Below are 21,592 nucleotides of genomic sequence, written 5' to 3'. Positions count from 1 at the left end.
AAAAAAGACCATGTGAGAACAAGGCTTTTCTCCCCTCTCCTCCACGTCTGTCCCTCTTCTGTCGGGGGTCTCTCTCTCTGTGTGTGTGTATGTGCAGGAGCAGAGGGAGGAGAGAGGGAGGGGGCTCTCGGTGTGTGTGTGAGAGAGAGAGAGAGAGAGAGAGAGAGAGAGAGAGAGAGAGGGAGACCTCCGGCTCCATGAATGCATTGAGTTGCCCTCCACCGGGTGGCGACTAAGACATGGAGCGGATTTGAGAGAGAGAGAGAGAGAGGGGGGGGGGGGGGGGGGGGTGCTCCTTTGAATTGAGAGAGAGCAATAAACCAAGGACAAGGGAGGTCTAAACAGTAGCTGGCTGAGAGAGAGAGAGAGTGAGAGAGAGTGAGTGAGAGAGGGGGAGTAATGAACCAAGGATGGGGGACGGGGGTTCTAATCACAGTATAGCCAGCTCACCGCTGCTGTTCCCTGGCTGTGAGACAGACAGACAGACAGCGATGGAAGACAGACCTGCACGGTTGGATGTGTTCTGCCCCCCATTGGTTATAGGCTAGAGTAAATGGTGCATTTACTGTACATAGCAGCACCTTTATCTAAAGCACTGTATAATGTGCAACACATTCACCCATGAAAGGCACCAGCCTGCTTATCAGGAGGAGTTGTTAGAGGGTTGACAGTGTCTCTTGCTCAAAGACACTTCGACAATATTGAACCGGGATCCTTACCTACACCTCTTTCAAAGAAATTAGAGAAGCGGCTGGATGGCACTTACACCCACTTTCTATAATTAGAGCGCAAAATCTCTCTTGGAAGAGCCACCCCTGCCCTGCATCAACTTCTCTAATATACGGCAACCTTCCGTGTTTATTCACTAGTCCGATCCAGAAGAACACAGTTTTCTGGCCACTGCTACAGAGCTGATCAGATCATGAGGTTATATCTTCCCTTCTCTGGAATCCTGCCTCAAAACAGACCAGAGGTGTCATCGCTATAGGGACGCATCAGGATGGCAATGAAGGACCGGTAAGTCTGGCGTGGCATTGTGAAATCCATAATCTCGACTGCGGTCGAAAAATGGTGATGATGAAGCCACTGGTTTTGAACCCTTTTCATAACAAGGTCCGTTATTTAATCGGCATTTGAGCCGAAAATCGTATCGTTGGGTACGATTTTGTTCGTTTTGTTGTTTTGATTTTGTCATTTCACGCTCTAGGGTTAAAGATCTTATAAGGGTCCTTTTGGTTACCAAGTACCAACTCTCCGTCATTTAGCTGGGGACCACCTGGAACCGCTGTCCTAAGACACCGCAAGGAAGTGTACGCGTTGAGCCGATTCTACTCTATGGCTCCGAGACATGGACACTTTAAAAGAAACTGGAGCAACGGTTGGATGGCACTTACACCCACCTTCTAATGAGATCGCAACATCTGTCTTAGAAGAGCCACCCATCGACTAATCTAATATATGGCAACCTTCCTCGTGTTTCTTCACTAGTCCGATCCAGAAGAACACAGTTTGCCGGACACTGCTACAGAGCTGACAATGAGGTTATATCTTCCCTTCTTCTCTGGAGTCCTGCCTCAAAGCAGACCAGAGGTAGAAAGCTGTCGTTCCCTGATGTCATCGCTAGGGACACATGCATCAGTAGGCAGGAACTGGGGATGGCAATGAAGGTCCGGAAAGTCTGGCGTGGCATTGTGAAATCCATGATCTCGACCGCGGTCGAAAAATGATGATGACTATACTGCGTCTACTTCAGTTGAACCGTTGCCACCATCCAGTGTTAACTTCGTCGACTAAAACGATGACGAAACGACTACGTTTTTTTCACTGACGATAACTGATTTGGAAAAGACAGGACGTGATGTTAAAGATCCAAAGTGCCTGTATGGACTCTGCATGGCAGGGGCGTCCTACTCCCTGAGCCAGGCTTGTACCTGACGAGCACCAAGTCTCTGCATGTACAGTATGTACGTATACATCTGTAATCCACGTGACTCGAGAACCGTTCGCCCCACCGGTTTCAAAATTTGACACACACGTTCCACACCACCACAGGGAGTGCAGTGCCCGGTGTCCAGTCCGTCTGATAGCCGGTTGTCCAGAACCAGCACAAAAGCATCTGCCCAGGCCCAGGACAGGGCCCAAATCGAGATTATCCCAATAGATCTCCATATATGGAGCTGGCCTGGTCTGACATCACCATGATGCGCAACCTCGCCCTTTATTAGCCAATTGATCACACCTGATCGCCCCCCAACGGACACTGTTCTAGTGATGACTAAAACTATATGACTAAATATAAAGTAGAATAAAAATCACACCCGTGTGAAGTGAGGGCCGCTCTTATCACCGTACATCATCATGGATCATCTCATACTGGCCAATCAGAATGCCTGTTGCCTGTCGCCACAAATTTACATTCATTCATTCATTCATTCACAGTCATATTTGGCGGACATTTGACCAAATTTCTCCTTTCATTGTCGATGGCAAATATGAGACGTGTGTGGTCATTATGCTTGGTTATGTGCTCGGGTGGTAGCAGATACATGCTCACAATGCACATTTTCAGCATGTAACCAAGTGTAAAATCAAGCATTGCGACGCCATCAAGGCCCGCAAACATACATTTTTGTCAACAAAATATACTGTACATTTAGTCAACTAAAATCTTAGGTTATTTAGTCAACTAGAACTAGACCAAAACTAAGACATTTGAGATGACTATAAAACTAAATGAAATTGTATTTAAAAGACTATACTAAAACTAAATCAGAATCATTCGCTATCCAAATCAATCAACAATGCCACCAACACTGCTGGTATTAAGACAGACAGACAGACAGACAGACAGACAGATCTTCTCTACTGTGGCTGTGAACAGGGGGGGGGGGGCTATGGCTGGGGGAGTTTTTGGTGGAGGCTTAGCCCCCCCTAAGCCCCCCTCCCCACAAACCCAATTGACTGACTTCTATGTAAACCAAATTTAATTAGCCCCCCCGCTCTAAATAGCCATAGCCCCCCCCCCCCCCCAGTCTCCTGAGCCGTGGCTGGCTGGCTGTGAAGGGTTTTATGTGTCATTGTGTTGTGTGATTGGGTTGCAGGTATGTGCTCGGCTGAGGCTGAGGGCTGACTGAATGAGTGAGTGATCGATTGCACAGGTTGTTCCAGTGAGCTGAATGCTTCCCGCCTTCTATGGGGAGTTTAGAAGGGCCGGCTCCCCCCCCCCCCCCCCTCACAGTTTAACACTACAGGTGTAAATCAGTGTGCATGGATAAAATGCACACTGCGGCTCCATCACTTCATTGTTTTCTGGGAAAGAAAAAGGGAGAGTCTTTTCATTCAATAAGTTGAATGACCTGCTGTGTTTCTGGTAGAGTCGCCTTTGTGTCTGCTACTGGAAACACAGCAGGCCATCAAATGATTGGCTGCATCAAAAACAAGCAAAAAATATAGCTGCAAGCAGCAATAATGGTGGTGGCCAAGCAGGAAGGTAATAAGCAATATAAGAACAATATGCACAATAAGCCATAGAAACATGGAAGACTGAACTTGAGAGAAAGAAGACCATGTCATTGTGACAGGGTCACAGGCAGAGGAGCAGTGAAGACCATGTCATTGTGACAGGGTCACAGGCAGAGGAGCAGTGCAGCAGACTGTCAGAAATGCCATTGCTCCCGCCTATATATACACCCCATGGCCCCTCCCACCAGACAGACCCAAATGGGGGTTAACACGAGCCGCAACATTACACGTCTGTTCAGAAAAATTGGCACAAAATAATGTATACATTTCACTTTATAGGCTTGTCTTTGTGAAGTCTTTTACCTTTCCAAAGTCCCGGCCCCTCTATACCAGAAATCACGGTGGCTGGACCAGGCTATTGATAGGCATGTAAAGAGCAAACATGGTGATATTGTCACCTAGACATGACAATAATCACCATTACATGCAAACGGTGGGGCATCTAAGCCCAATATCACAACACAGAACAGAATAAAAAAACAACTCAATACCATCACCATCAGGCAGGTAGGCCAGGTAGTCATATGTGTGAAGCAATATAGAGGCGCCCCTTAAAGTTCTACAAGGACCAATTGTTACAGGCAAGAACAGGAGAATCACAGACACAGACGAGGAGTATATCAGGGACCCAAACTGACTACTAAAATGGTTGAATGTCAATTAAATTGTGGGGACTGGTGGTGATTTTGGGTGGGGGTGTATAAGAGATCCAATATATGCTACTAGTTCAACCTGCAGCAACAGCATCCTATTCCTCGCTACTCGCTACTCAGTCTGGCCAGCAGGCAGCAGACTCGCATTTCATAATGTCAACTGTTACGTAGCCAAGTTGTTGCTGATACGTCATCAGCCAGCGCCACTCTATCCATGCACTGTTGGAAAAAAATCACACCCGTGTGAAGTGAGGGGAGCTCTTATCATTATACATCATCATCTCATGAACAACTGGATTTATGTGATTGGTTAGCCGATTTGCTCATCTACATATGACGTAAATGTTCCCTTCATTGTCAATGGCATTTAATGTTTGCCACAAATTTACGTCATATTTGGCGGACATTTGATCTAATTTCTCCTTTCATTGTCAAGGGCAAATATGAGACGTGTGGACAAAATTTACGTCATATTTGAGGCACATTTGACCTAATTCCCCCTTCATTGAACTGAATTTATGTGATTGGTTAGCCGATTTTCTCGTCTATACATATGGCGTACATTTTCCGTTCATTGTCAATGGCATTTAAAGTTTGTGTTGGCACAGATTTACGTCATATTTGAAGGACATTTGACCTAATTTCTCCTTTCATTGTCAATGGCAAAAATTGAGACGTGTGAGGACAAAAGCTGTATATAGGAGGGGCTAGCGCAGGGCAACAGCAGTAGCTGTGCGGTGCATATTGATATGGGTGGGGTTTTTTCCCCCAACCAGCACCACAGACCAATCAGAAGCCACGAGTCAATTTCACCACGGGCATGTCCCGCCTACCTTGGAGATAGGACCATTTCCAGACTGAGTAGCGAGTGACAATTCAGATTCACGGAACTCAGCGACATTTTTTTCCATTTGAGATACAGTATAGCCATTTTAAGCTCCCCGCAGCCATTTGGGACGCCATCTTGAAAATTACAGCTTTCTGGGGAGTATATTTTAGGGGGGTTAAGTGAAAAACATTAATTTATTGACTTACCTAACTATAAATAAAGTGTAAGTAAGTAAGTGGCCTTGGGGAACGGCTCCCGAGCAATTAGCCCACAGGTCAGGAACCCATGTCCTGTTTCCATGGTGTGAGGCAGCTTAATGTACAGGTACACGTACACACCCCGGACATGACGCAAGTATGTAGCAGGGACTTAGTGTCAACGCTAGTGTCAACCAAGATAGAAATAGCCAGACATGCCATCTCTGTTCACTTCCTGCATGCGTGAAGTGGCCGGACGCCTTTTTAGGAGACGGGAAGCAGGTTGGAGTCTATTCATTCCATTGGGAGAGTGAACGTAAACACAGCTTCTGAACCATTCTTTAGCCACATGGTCATGAAAATATTCGCCACAAGCCACACAACATTCCCAACATTTTCATACCAAAATGGCTTATTTCAGAGTCAAATCAGGAGAAAATGCACTTCATTATCAACCTTTCTCTGTCCCAGCAACACACTCTTGCGGCACTCTAGCACCCCATGAGACATTTGTGAGATTTGCTGTCTGACGCCGGCACCCACTTATAGAGATTTGTAGGATTTGTGCACCATGCCGCCTCTAGTGGCTCCAATCGGGATGGTGTATCTTTAATTAACAATCTATGGTGTCAAGCAGGGAGATATTGTGTACCATTTCTATAGTCTTTGGTATGACTCGACCGGGGGTTGAACCCTCCCCCCTGAGCTGGTATAAATCAAATGTATAGGGTGGCCAAAAGATTTCCCCCATAAAATGTGGTCCTGTTATGAAAAGGTTTGAGAACCCCTCATCTAAGGGTTCATTGATTTTAATAGCCTGAGTTTGGGTAGTCTCGCAGATATGCCCTACTGATATGTCTGCCAAAATATAAAATATGTATTGGCTAGAGCAGCAGAGAAAACCAGTGTCTACTGCTTTGGAAAACAAACCGTCCCAATATGAAGGACTGCCCTAGTCTTTGCATTGGTTCTGCAATGCCGTTATCTTACATTTTGCGGGGCTGTATCCACACAGCTGTAGTCCATTCATGGAATTTATATGCAGCATGTCACCAATATATCATTAGGCAGGGGTATCCTCCGATCATCTGGCTACAGAGAATATAGGGTTTGGTGGGTAACGTTTATATAGTATATGTTTAACCTCTTTTTCTTTCTTTTTTTACGATAACATGATAGGTAAGTGATTTGTCTTCTGGTTCCTTTGATTTGTTTAGGTGACTTAGGTTGTCCAGTGTCCACGTTTTAGTTTTCTTTTGTGTATTATTTTGCTGTCAGACCACCCCTGAAGCTAGAAGATTTAAAACATATAATGAAAGAGGCCAAAGACATTTGTCGCAGGTTGTTCTTGGGGATGGGAAGGGAGTCCCAGCAGAAATCCGTATCTTCTTGAAGAAGAACCTGCCACTGCTACTGCAATGAGCCTAGCCTTGAAGTGAACTTATTTTTGATGATTTTTTAATTTGACTTATATTGATGCTGCTCTTGTACACAAATAACAAATAACAGTAATACAATATATTTGTGTATTTTTTTATTCTTTTTTTTATCCCACGATTTTTTCAGCCAGTGTCAATTATCTAATGTAGTCCTGGGCACTACACTTCCTCTGCCAACCTGGGGGGGAAGCGGACTGACCTCATGCTTCCTTCTATGCATGAGTAGTCCAAGCTGCTTCTTTTCACCTGACAGGGGAGAGTTTCACCGGCCGGACGTAGTGCGTGGAAGGAACACATTATTCCGACCAGTTCCTTTCCCCTCCATCAGGCGCCCCGGCTGGCGAGGGGGAGGTAGTTTAGAGACCAGGATTACTGCATTTTGTTTGTGAGGGTACCTACCCTAGGGGACACGGGGAGAACATGCAAGGAAAGGCCCTTTCGCCAACCCCACCTAGGGTATGGGCACTGATGACGCGGAGGACACGCCCACAGCGGGAATCGAACCCAGGACCTTCTAGCTGTGAGGCGACAGCACTACCGACTGTGCCACCGTGTCCCCATATATTTGTGTATTTTAAAATATTTTAAATTAAAATATGTTTGTGTGTGTGTGTGTGTGTGTGTGTGTTTGTGTGTGCACACGCGCGCGCAGGAAAAGTGGGATCAGGAATTTACATCTCTATTTTTCATCATTTTAGCATCCATATTCACCATGAGATGAATATTGATGTTATTCATCTTGTGCCAACTTATCATCCCTCATGTTGACTTATCATCCCATGTGTTGATTTGGCATCGTTATGCATTTAGCATTAGTATGGTATTGATTTGATTGATATTCATACAGATTATACAACTTATTTCCTAGTTATGAGATGACAGAATACTGTTGTGCGGATGTGGTAAGAAGAACCCTACAGTATACAGCTTGTCAGAGCTCACCGTTAGGCTACATTACACTTACTCACATTTTATTTAAACACAAAAGTCACAAACTGAACTGGTAACTGGATGAAGTTTGTGACTCCATGTCCTCTCGCTCCCTCTCCGATTTCGATGGGGAACGGCTGTTCCCTAGGCAACAATTATTACTTGGAGAGAGAGAGGGAGAGAAAGAATGAGAGAAAAATGGCTATTGATCTATTTGCATGCGTGTGTGTCATTCCTATTAGTTACTCCTTGAATGAATGTGGCGATCAATGTAGCGCACGCACACACACACCCACACGCGTGCACACATGCGTACGCACGCATGCACGCACGCACGCACGCGCACACACACACACACACACACACACACACACACACACACACACACACACACACACACACACACACACACACAATGAATAGCTATGGGTTAGCAAAAGATGCTTCGTCAAAGTATAAGGGGAGTACTAGTTGTACTAGCCATTCTGGATGATGTCAGTCACCCACTGCACACAGCACTTTATTTGCAGAAGAGCAAATTCAGTAACAGGTTTTTATCCGATGCAGACATGTAGCACAGATAGACTTAGGTACTCCCCGTCCTTTATTCCAAGGGCAATTAGACTGTATAATGAATCAATGGGGGCCGTGGGGGGACGAGGGGGACGAGGCGGGAGGGGGTTGGTCATTTAATGTTTTTGTCTTAGTTGTGTTGAAGTTTTAACTTAGGCCTTTTTTATACTGCATTCTATTTCTACAGATGTAATTTTGTGTTCATCATGCTCTTTTTATTCTGCATGTATGTATTGCACTGGAGCTGTTGCACAAAACAAATTTCCTTCAGGATTGATAAAGTATCTATCTATCTATCACTCTCTCTCTCTCTGCATAGACAAATATGCAGTTGGCTCAGTGGCCACTGGTCCCATGCACCCCCATATTAAGCAGGGCAGCTTGCCATGACTCCACTGCAAGATATATGCCTGATTGTAGAAGTAACTGAGATTGTTTAAATAATCATTCTTATTGTTTTGTTCTGATATTATTGTGATACTATAGTATTAATAGCCACAATACCAGAATCTTCTGCAGACTTTTTATCTAGCAACTGTCAGATTGTGGAACAAAACCCAAGCCTGTCGTCTGCGCCTTTTATCGATTGTGAATTATACTGAATGCTTCTTTACATGTTTTATCTCTAGGACCTCTTTAGCTCTGGTCCATAGCCCTAATGCTAATTCTGCCCTGCATTAAGGCTATGGGACCCATGGCGTCTAGCTCTCGCATGAAATGCAGACCAGCCTCTCTTCTGTAGCGGGAATATAAAGAACGTTTTACCTACTCACCAATACAAAGATGGGGTTGTGTAATTAGAAACTTTCCTTAGTGGACGCACTCTGAGCCAACCACCACACGTATAATATGTACTTTTTGGCCAGAAAGGGATTGTTTTCACCGGACGGGAAAATCTTTCCTATGAGGTTTCTCTCTGGGCAATATCGGTAGAGGGCGCAGTGGAGTAAGTAAAACGTTTTTTTTTTGTTTTTGTTTTTTTCAGTGGAAAAACAATCCCTTTCGTACATGACAAGTGATTTTAACATGGAGTTAGTTTCAGACTTTTTATGCTCCCTTCTTTAAGGCCCACACATGACTCCAGTTTTAGGTGGTTATAGAAAACTACAACATGACGTGACGTCACTCCGCGGTGATAAGCGACTCACCGCTCACCTCACCCGGACACATCTCTCTGGTTTTACTAACCTTATCACCTAAAACTGGAGTATGAATAGGTCTTTACTCTCCGTTCTTTTTATTATTCTAAACTGCAACAGCGTAAGCCAGCATGCATAAACAAGCATTTTTGTAACCTTTATAACCTTTATCCACGTTTTTCCCCGCCAACGTACTGGGGCTCCTTGTGTGTGTGCTTTGCTTCCTTCAGGCCGTGTTGCCATGACTGCTTATTATAAGCAACCTTTGACTTGTTTTTTCTGTAAAGTCATTTGCAAATAAATTATTGGTGATTACTGGTTGATGTTTTTTTGGGATTGATTCTACAGTGCACAGTAGTTGCTTATTTGGGCTTGCTTCCTAATGTTGTTTAAACCATTGGTTTTCACATTTCTTGATGTCAAGGAACCCCAGATTAATATGTAATTGTCCACAGACATCCATCTGAAAATATTGTGTGCCTTTTTTATTAAAATGTTTAAAAAATATTCAAAATATTTCGATTTATTCTCAATGTGTTTTTAAATAACAGATGTACAACCTCATGTGTTGCTGTGAGCTTGTAGATCAGCTATTTTCATTGTCTCCACCAGGCCGAAGGCATGGGGAGAGAGTATGTTTTGCACTCCGTCCGTCCGTCCGTGTGTCCGTCCGCGTGTCCGTCCGTGTGTCCGTCCGTGTGTCCGTCTGTGAACAGCTAATCTCTGGCACCGTTGGCTTGATCGCAGCCATACTCTGCACACACACTCCCTGAATGCCAGAGCTGAACCTCTGCCCCAAAGTTCTCACATTGGCCTGTTATAGCGCCACCAGGAGGCCGCTTTGTGCAAAACAAATGTTTTGACAGTACACCTACAGATTTTGTCCAAACATTACGCAAATTGGTACACAGTCTCTCTAGAGCCATTCAACGAAACAGGTCTTTCAGATTTTTCAGACTCCATCCTGATTGGCTAACATTGGCTTCCAAAGTTCGCAGGAGTGCTCCGTTTCAAACAAAATGCTGCAAATCATGAACACATGGTGTGATTTCCGTGAAATTTTGCACGCACATTCCCACTAGGTCAAGGAAGAAATGCCACTTGAATATTTTCAACTCAGCCTCATGGTGGCGCTATAACTGGCCGATTTGTGTTTTACCTACACCGATCTGTGTAAAACCATGTATGCACACTCCCTAGAGGCCAAGGAAAACAGGCCAAGTCGTGTCTCACACACACACACACACACACACACACACACACACACACACACACACACACACACACACACACACACACACACACACACACACACACACACACACACACACACACACACACACACACACACACACACACACTTATATTACTCCTAAACATTTTGCCAAACATCACACACAATCCTATCCTCCTGGTGGAGACCTGTGCCCAGAAGGGCACTTTTTCTAGTTTGTGCTTGTTTTCATAGACCTGGCCACTTGTTTCTCTTGCAAAACTGGCAACACAGCAAGAGAAAGAGGAACTTATGCACACACAAACGCACAGACACAAGACTTATGGGCCATATGAAAAAGGTGAATAACCTTTGTAAGTTTAAGAACAAAATAATTCTTATTTACAATTGCAGCCTCAACTGGCACTTTTTACCCTTGTATTTGTGTTGTGACAATATGATATGATTGACTGACGGATTGATTGATTGATTGATTGATGTTTAACATTTAAAAAAACCAAACCACTTCTCTCTTTTTTTTCGTCTTTATTTATTTATTTTTTATGGAGGGACAGACAGTAGGCTGACAGGAAATGGGGCGAGAGATGGGGAACCCACGGCACACTGCCAGACTGGGTTACCAGCCAAGGTGCCTGGACCACTGAGCCATGGCCCAGGCACCAAACCGCTTCTATTGAAAATGTGGCGAGTTATGATGATTTTAATTGTGCAGAGACCTTCTTCCACATATACTGTACATGGGGCATGCGTGCATCAGGAGGCACGGCTTGCCATAATAACCAACATGGCGGACCTGTTGGCGCATCGCTCCAATGAGCAGCAGCAGCCAATGCGGTATCTATGTGCTCTCCTCCCGTTTCAGGAAGTGGCAGCAGAGTGGAGGTCATTCGTGGGAGGATGTTCACCTGGGTGGCTGAGTCTATTTTGCCGGCTGGCTCAGTCTCTCTCTCTCTGGCCGATGTACTTACAATTTGAATTACATCCAAATGTCCCCATTCTATAGGGTGCAATTGTACTGCTCTCTCTCTCTCTCTCTCTCTCTCTGTGTGCCCGTTTCATTCATCTTCAGTTCTTATTTTCTATTAACTTTCCCAAATCACTGATTTGTACTTATTTTGTTAAATTTCCTTTACTTTATTTTTGTTACTAAATTGATTGAACAGTCTTTAGTTTAGTCAAAAAGAGGAATTTCCTGTGCCAGTCTCCCTCCTATTTGTGTCTGAACCGTGAGTCCGTTCATGATTGATTGACAAGTAGTAATACTACTAGTGGTAGCCTACTAGGGTGTAGCACACATTTCGGGGCTCTCTGCCAATCACTGGGTATAGACTTTCTTTCTTGACTTTCTTGTGCCTCTGAGTGCCTTTATGCGTTGCATCTCCTACTATAAAATAGACAATTCTCAGTCTGTTCAGACCAATCGATCTAATTTTGCACCCAGGCATTGGTCATTATATGAAGAATGTAATGAAGGCAATTCACAGGCAAGTACCTGATAATCTTTCACTGTTTGTCCCACATTTCTGAACTCTTTCTTTCTGCTGTTACACATTTCTCTCCTTGTTGCATTGACCAATCAATTTAAAATTGCACATTGATCACTGAGATATGTATGATTGAAACGATTTTTCACTCTTCCCAAATTAAGTTGTTGAGGGATAATTGCCATTGTCCTCCCTAAAGCATTAAGCCCTGAACCCTCAGACTTGACATCACCTGGTAAGTGCTTGAGCGCCAGAGCCATTTTGAGCCCAAGTGCTCGAAATGATATAAATGGAATGGGGCAGCACTTTGAAGTTGAGTTCTTCATTCATGACACTTTCCATAACGCCTTGGTGGCCTTAATTGCACTAGTCAGTGCTTCACAAATATAGTGCAGAGAGAAAAAAGTATATAGTGCCTCAAAGAAAATGGCATACCAGGTAAACAATGAACCTGGCTGGCATCTTTCTAAAAACACATTATCCAAATCACAAATTTCAATTATATTTCATTATTCTATACTGTATATACTGTATTTGTACTTTTTCTAAATTTGACTAATTTCTTATCTCTTTGCTACATGTATCACAGTATTCTTGCCACCTCAAGCTGAACCCAGACAAGACCAAGCTTCTCTTCTTCCCATGGGTACAGCAAGTCCTCATGCAGGATATAACTATTTCCATCGACAACGCCCTGGAAGTAACCTCTTCAGACTCCACTATAGCTGGTAGCACTTGCCGTAGCAACTGCCCTAGCCTTGACGACTGATAGGTCTGGTTTATTGATAATTATCGATCAATTATTAGTTGTTGTGTAACATTTTGAATCATATGTCCAATTATATATAAATCATACTACTGTATGAGGTATTGTGCAACTCAAATCACCTACAGTAGAAGTCAGGCTTTTCTGTGCATGTTTTTCTTAAATAGCACCTGCCCTGCAAGGTCACAGATTACCTCTTAACCCATTTTGACCTGAGATCAGATTCTAAAAATGTCTTCTACATCCTGACAGTTTTCTGAAAAAGCTATGTTTCTATGTCAGTGGTTCTTCGATTTTCAAAAATAGCAGACCTACAAGCTCGTAGCGCGCCACTCGGTGGCGCGCTATGAGCTTGTAGATCTGCTATTTTTCAATAGCTAAAGCATAACATAATGCTAACACCAAAAGGGTTAATGCAATAACATCTCCTTTGACCATCTGCGACAACTGGACAACAGCACCATCATATCACCCTCTCGTCTCAGCCTATGGACGGACACACCACGACCCACTCAACTGTTATTCTCTTGTCAAGTGTTCAAAGACAAGTGACTATACTTGTGCTTGAACACTGCGTGATGCCTTGTGACGTCTGATATCATGCTGGGATATATCATATAAAATGCCCATTCCATTGTTTGCTAGAAAATCATTTTACCTTTCTCTCTGAATAGAATGAACTATTATTATTATTATTATTATTGAACCACACCGTGTCTTATTCTTTTTGTGGAAATACTTTTTGACTTGGAGTGAAACAACTTCATATCAGGTTCCATAACTCTACACAGCATAATTTTTCCTGTTTCTGTTTTTTTTTACTCTTCCGTGGAAACAATTTAATTTCATTCAACGACCAAGCAGTCTTATGCAAAGGTTGAAATAAAATTTAGATAGCATGTTACTTAGACAGATGCAAGTTTAATTTGTTGACCTTTGCTGGCATCCTATAGTTGCATGCACACACACTGCACAGCTGCTTGCTTGATTGATTGATTGATTTTTTCCCCCAGTATGTAGAATGGGTACATTTCAACGAAAGTACAGGTCAATACAAAAACTGCTACGAGGATGAAACCCGAAAAAGCACTATAAGACAAGCCGGCTGGGAACGGGGTTTGGTAATGTTGTATTGCATCTTTCCGTATAGGTATATATCTGAAGACATTCTAACACTCAATGGGCCCTATTATGCGTGTCTTAAGTACCAGGTCTTATGACTTAACTTAAGACCTGGAGGCGTGGTCAATGCTGTTTGGCCACTCAGAATAGCCAAATGGCATTGATCACGCCTCCAGGTCTTAAGTTAAGTAATAAGACCTGGTACTTAAGACATGCATAATAGGGCCCAATGACTCAAAGGGTTTTTAAATGGTGGGCATGCGTTAGTCCGACATCCCGTTAGTCCGACTACGTGGCCGGTTAAGACTCACCCGTGCCTTCTGCATGTGGTTAGGGTTAGGGTTACTATGGTGATGTATGGTCGGAATATTGGATAGTCGGATTATTGGGACGTCGGACTAACGCTACGCACCAATCTTAAATGTTTATTGCTTCACACTGTGTGGGGAAGTGGAATTATTTGTGGGGTCACCTGTTTCTCCTCTGAAGTGCTGGCCTGTTGACTGGAATGGGCCAAGCAATGTAGAGGAGGGGTGTGTGTTCATGTTTGTATCATGTTTTGGCTTAATCTATGAGTGAATTGGTGACTTCAATAGAGCACCAAAGTCTGATGTCAATATCGTTAGAGGGCGCTAATTCCACGGGTTTGTGTATTTTCTTATTTGTATTATAATCCCCATAGGTGGATCTTAGCTCGCCTCATATAAGATCATCATTTTTCGACCGTGGTCGAGATCATGGATTTCACATTGCCATGCCAGACTTCCCGGTCCTTCATTGCCCTTCAATCCCCAGTTCCTGCTTTGATGCATGTCCCTAGCGATGACATCAGGGAACGACAGTTTTCTACCTCTGGTCTTCTAGAGAAGAAGGGAAGATATACTGTAACCTCATGATCAGCTCTGATAGCAGTGGCTGGGAAACTGTGTTCTTCTGGATCGGACTAGTGAAAAAACACGGGGAAGGTTGCCGTATAAGAACTGTATTTGAAAAATAAACAAATCATCCCGGCGGTTTCACTCATATGGATATGAAGAATCAACTGAAAGGGAGAAAACTCTAATGTTACTGCTGCCGAATTTGTTACATTTTCGCTAGAAACAGACTGTATCAAATATGAGTGACTGACTGTCGTAAACGATACAGACACCGACAATATTGCAGAGACAGTTTATTTTTGGACCACAATTCTTATATGAGACGACTCGCAAACCAGGGGATGAGCGAGTGACGTCAGGACTTTGGTGCTCTATACCTCATGGTCTAATTGTGTAAAATAACTCATGGTTAGCCTGGTTTGAGTAAAAGAGTTACAAATTAGTAATCAGGTGATTGTTTGCCTCACCTGTTTAAAAGGCATACTACAGGTGAAGGTATAGGCCGTTCAGTTTGGCTTGAGGCTAGCCATGTAACCATCCGGCGGAGAGCTACCAGCCTTTGTATAAGGCTTTTCCTGTTTAGTATAGTTTCTTAGGTTCCTCTGGTTTGTTTCATTTTCTTTAGCTGTCAAGTGTTTATTCAGTTCGAATATGGAGTTTTGTTTTGGCCAGTGTTTAATTGTGATATTATTTTGCCTGGGCCTGCACTGTGATTTAACCTCGGAGTTAAATAAATTGAAAAAAACCTGTATTGGTAGACTTGTCAACTTTTTGGAACCTTGGCAGTTCGAGCGTTTTCACATACATTATTTATTTATATTATAATGTTTAGACTGACGCTAGGTTCTTGGTTTACCTATTATTATATGAGCCTAGATTACTGAGGTGAGGCGCTACACTTAAATCAGCCTGGATTAAGAGCGCCTGCTAAATGCCAAATTGTAAACGGTGATAATGCACTGCTTGTTTGACATTCTATTAATTTGCATACTTAATGATTGATGTTTGGAGCATACCCTGGCAACAACGTATTTAACATCACAATGAAATGAACTGTGGGGTAATTCCCTCGGGCAAAGTCTGCACAAAGGCAGACTTATGAATGGAAAGGCTTCATAAAGGGCTATCTTCGGAGCCCTCATGAACTTGACGATTTGACAGTGTGACAGCCCTAGCCGCCGCACTAACTTGAACGCGCATGTAAAGTCAGTGAGACTTGTAAAGGAGGGGGGGGGGGGGGGGGGGGGGGGGGATATATGGATGAGCCTAACATGTCACAGACCAGGAGGATAGCCATGTCGTAGTTGTATTGGTTTGGTTGATAGTTAGTTGTCAGCAGTGAGTAGTGACTGTGGTAGGGCGTGTGATTTTGGACTCCACTGTGGGTGGAGATGGGGGGGGCTGACGGGATCGATTTGAAACTAACTCTTTCCCGGAGCATTCTACCCGATATGCATGGTTTTGAGGTTATTCTGTGAGGTTAGGGACAGGTTAAGGTTAGGGTTAGGCATAGTGTTTGTGAGGTTATGGTTATGGTTAGAATGCTCCTTGAAAGAGGTGAGAGACGGGACTAGTGCCAGGGTTAAAGATGAACCTAAATGGTTTTGAGTATTTGGGTGGGAACATTTGAAAATGTATTTTTCCCCCTAAAGGGGCGAAAAACACATTTAAATTTCTGCTGGTCTTTAATTGATCGACATGTGTTTCCAATAATAATGGCTAATTGCTGGACCTGGGCACACACACGTTGCCAGAATGTTAGCAGAGAAAGAGAGCTGGCTCAACAGTTATAAAGGATTTTGATTTAAACACAATGCAAGCAGCAGACCCAGCAAGGCTGGCCCATATAGACTTGGCGCACCAATATAATCCTCTTGTGTTGTTGCTCATGTACGTGCCTGCAGTCGATAACGTGCAGAAGCTTTAATTACAAAACTGTCATCAATTGAGTCAGCAAGAAACCACAGTAGCACTCAGCGTGCTACACTGTAGCGCGCCGAGTTGTAAACGGTAATAAAGCACTATAGCAGCTACAGTGGCATAATAAATAACCAATAGGCAGCCAGGGATCATTTTAAACAGTTGAACAGAACGTTCAAATGCATTTTTCTCTTCAGTGGGTTGGTCAATTGGTCAGTTGGTAAATTGCACATGGGCATTGACAATTTTGTAAGATTTTTATTATCATTTAATTTGGCAGGCTAGGGATCTGTAGCCGAGTTGCAGTCATGGCCTTAAGTATGGACTCGTATTATACGTAAAACAGAAAGAATCAAACTTCACAGGACACAGGTGACAAACATATGCCCCATCCTACATGACTTAACTAAAAACAAAACAATATAATCTATGACAAATTCATAATATTTTTTGTAAGTTTGAGTCCCAAGAAAGAGTCCCTTCCGAGAAATGTAGTGGAGTCACAATATTTCTATTTGAAATGTAGCAGAGAGAAGGTCATGTGCTTGCAAACGGGACAAAAAAATTATTGAAAAGAAACTCTAAAAACATACAGTACAGTACTCAAGTAAATGTACTTAATTACTGTCCAGGCTTAGGCATGCTTAGGCTACCTCATTCCACTGATGTTCCTCTCGCTGTCACTGACGGATAAGTGCTTCTTTGCGCCCACTGCCGCCCCAGCACCACCAGAAGCCTCTGCTTCCCCTATGAGTTCATTTTTATTGAATACCCGTTCCACCCACCTGTCTGTGTCCCCTTTATGCCCATATATAGAGATTTCTGTATCTGTCTTTCTGTGCACTATGTTGTTCTATGCCAGGCATGCCCAAATATGGAGTATTGTGACGTCAGAACAGGCCAGCTCGGGATGCACACGCAGATTAGACACACCAACGGACCGACATACGGAAACAACGGTCGGACATGCGGTCGAACATGCGCTTCTCCCGTGCTTGCGGTTATAGTTAGGTTAGGGTTTGAGGTATAGGTTGTCGGTCTAATAACAGTCGGAACCAATAGTATGTCTAAACTAAAGCCTGTACCCGGCCAGCTCCTATATGGAGCATGGGCAGGGGCCCTGTCCAGAGCCCCAGGCAGAGGCCTTTTGTGGCGGTTCTGGACAACCGTGGGTCCAAACGGACTGGACACCGGGCACTGCACTCCCTGTGGGGGTGTGGAACGTGTGTCGAATTTGAAGTCGTGGGGTGAACGTCCCTTGAGTTATGTGCATTACAGCCGTACATACAGACAGACGTAGAGACTTGGTGCATTATAGATAGATGTAGGGCAGAAAAGTGAAGACGGAAAAGTCACAAGCGAGGACGGAAAAGTGAGGACGCTTATTGTGATTGGCCAGAATGAAATGATGTATGATGGACCCCTCACTTCACACAGGCGTGATTTTTGAGGGGCCTATAAACAGCTTTTATCCCCACACGTCTCAAGATTTTCCATTGACAATGAAAGGGGAATTCAGGTCAAATGTCCGCTAAATCTTGTCCCCACATGCCACTGACGGAGAAATTAGGTCAAATGTCCGCTAAATATGACGTAAATTAAAGATCAAAACATTAAAAGCCAAAACATTGAAAGCAACAAGTAGTCAAATTGAAAAGTATGTTGCATTAAAACTATTCATAAGTACAATTTATTAAAATAGTAACTTTCCACCTTTTCGACCAAACTTCATATACCATACCAGTGACATCATTGGTAGGCAGATTTGGTCATTTCAAACAAGATTTTAAAAAGATATATTATTGTGAGAACAATGCCTTCTAATTGCATGCTAACTTTCCAGGAATAGAAAGCCTGCAGTTTCTATTAGCTTGGATTCCCCATCAATGATGTCACGGTTAGGCTGTCCATAGCCTTCCTCTGAGACACAGACTGAGTAGACAAAAATGGTACTATATTATAATGAGCATTAGTGAGGACCAATTATATGTAAGTAACATTTTGAATAAATTGTACTTGTGAGAATAGTTTTAATGCAATATTAATGCTTGTTACTTTAATTTTGACCTTTTGTGATCCTTTAAGTAAATGTGACACCATGTAACTCATTACGAAGTAGTAGTATTAGTAACAAGACAAGACATCCATCAATTGTATATATTTATTTTATTTCACATCAAGATCTTTTTTATACAAGCACTTTTAACTTGAAATATAAAAGAAAATCTAAAAAATAATAATTCGCTATTAAATAATCCATTCCGCACATCTCATATGTGCATAAAATTAGAATATGGTCATATTTATAATTTATAAACTCTTACATAGAAAAAGAGAAAAATAAACAAAACATGAAAATCTTAATATGCACAAAGGTACAATGAAAACATCTTAAACCAATATTGGACCAATGCAGTGGCAAAGGGAAAAATGCTTTAAATGCTGGGAAAGATGTATTATTGTACTACAAATATCACACCATATGTTCTACACCAGTAGCACTTACTAATAAAGAAATATTACCAGTAGTACTAGTATGTACAACGAGTATTTTATCTTCACGGGAATCTATTGAGTTTCTTTTTTACATTAACTTAGCACATTAGTATTTGCCCCTCCGCCCTACACCGCATTTTACAAAATGTTTACGAAATGCATGATGACTAAAATAACAAAAAGAGGGCCAAAATATTTGGAGGTGTACGGTTTTTCTGCATGGTCAAAATTCCTATCCCTGTCATTGTTAAGATTTCCTTTCAATGTTCAATTCCCAGATTCATCAAGACATAAACAATGCATGGTTATATCTTTCATTGCAAAGAAGCACAATTTTTGAAGATCCAGAAGTGTATTTTGAAACTCGGCGCTGAAAATAAAGCACATTTTTGTGAAATTATTTTGTACGTAAAAGAAGAGTAGGACTTTTTTTTTTAGGTTGACTGAAGGCAGTTGGCTGCTGATAACTATTTAACAGAGAGTCAGTGGTGGAAAGTAACTAAGTACATTTACTCAAGTATTGTACTAAAGTACAGTACAATTTTGAGGTAATTTTTGTTTTGCTGGAGCATTTCCAGTTTTCAGTACTTCTACTCCACTAAATCTAAGAGCAAATATTATATTTTTACTCCACTACAATTATTTGAAAACTGTAGTTACTAGTTTCTTCCACTTCAGCCTTATAATCCTTTTGGACATTTCAAAATAGCCGATCTACAAGCTCACAACTTCAACGGCTATTTTCAAACGATTTTTAGACATTACCGGTATATACATTTGAAAACTTGTTAAAAAGGGGACCTTCTACATAATGAGTGCTTTTTATTTTTCATACTGAAGTACATTTTCATACCGATACTTTTGTACTTTTACTCAAGTAAAATTTTAATTCCAGACTTTTACTTGTAACAGAGTATTTATATATTGCAGTATTGATACTTTTACTTAAGTAAACATTTTGAGTACTTGAGTACTAGTCCACCACTGCAAAAAGTACGTGTTCTTGTGGCATTATAGCATTTCTGTGACTCAGCCATGCAGCGACAACCAGAGAGCAGTGTTGATTTTGACAAATCTAGATTTTAGTTTTAGTCATAGTATTTTTAATAGTTTATTTAGTTTTAGCCGCATTTTTGTCACCTGGAATGTTTAAGTGTTAGTCTAGTTTTAGTCGACTAGATCTACAGTTGATTTAGTCGACTAAAATGTATTTTTGCTCAAAATAGCCGATCTACAAGCTCACAACTTAGTAGATCTGCTATTTTCAGCATGCAATCAAGTGTAAAATGACTTGTTTTTTATTTATACTGGATCTCTTGTCCACTAGTCCCTTCCTAACATTTTAGTCTAGCTTGTATTTGTTGATGAAATTGTCAATATATTTAGTTTTAGTCATCATAGCTGAGTTTTCATTTAGTCAGTGAAAAAAGAAAGTCGACGAACATTTTCCATCTTAGTTTTAGCGGACAAAATCAACACTGCCAGAGAGGCATTATTCTTTTGGTCTGTCGGCCTGTCTGTCCTAACCTGACTCCGCCAGATGGGGCAGCAGAGAGTACACTGGGTTCCCCCCTAGGACAAATAAAGAGGATGGTGCACGGAGGTGCGGCCCACTCTCCTGCGGGAGGTTTGCACATGCTCAGTGTAAACAGGAACTGTGATGATGGAGTGTTCCAGCAGAGGTGCTAGAGGTGCATGAGAGTTGCTGACCCTGAACTGAAATAATAAAAAGGATATCACAAAAAGAGAATAGTACAAAGTAGATTTTGTTTTTATTTTAAAAAGTATATCAATTTCATAACTGTGGAAAAAATGTTGTGTATAACAGACTGAAAGATAAAGGACAAGTACATTTACTAAATGTTAATGTTTTTGTATATTTTCTTTTGTGGTTTTTCCATGTTCTTTAATTAGTGGCAAACTTTTATTTTTGTGAAATGACATGGATACTGTTCATTCAAGTGCTGTGGATGATATAAAACATTTGAAAAGGGAAGGGTGACTGCTGTTTAATTCTCAACTGTTCTGGATCTCATTATTTACATGAAAGTTATGAGCTTTCTATCTAGCACCTCTGCTGGAACACTCCATCATCGCAGTTCCTGTTTACACTGAGCATGTGCAAACCTCCCGCAGGAGAGTGGGCCGCACCTCCGTGCACCATCCTCTTTATTTGTCCTAGGTTCCCCCCTCCTGCTCCCATCTGGGAACTCTCAGGCAGACTTGGGCCACAAAACGGCCTGGCCAATCAGCAGCAGCTATCCCGCCTCTAGCTGCTGCTGATTGGCCAGGCCGTTTTGTGGCCACTTCATGAATATCAGCACCACCTGGAGGAAAGGATGACTTACCCGTTTAAAACAGGAAAGCATCTGTGCCATTTTACATTTTAGCGTTGGCTATACAAAAATAG

Source organism: Electrona antarctica (genome assembly GCF_951216825.1).
Source record: "Electrona antarctica genome assembly, chromosome: 16".
NCBI classification, from domain to species: Eukaryota; Metazoa; Chordata; class Actinopteri; order Myctophiformes; family Myctophidae; genus Electrona; species Electrona antarctica.
The sequence above is the reverse complement of the archived record's forward strand: the minus strand, read 5'-3'. Positions refer to the sequence as shown.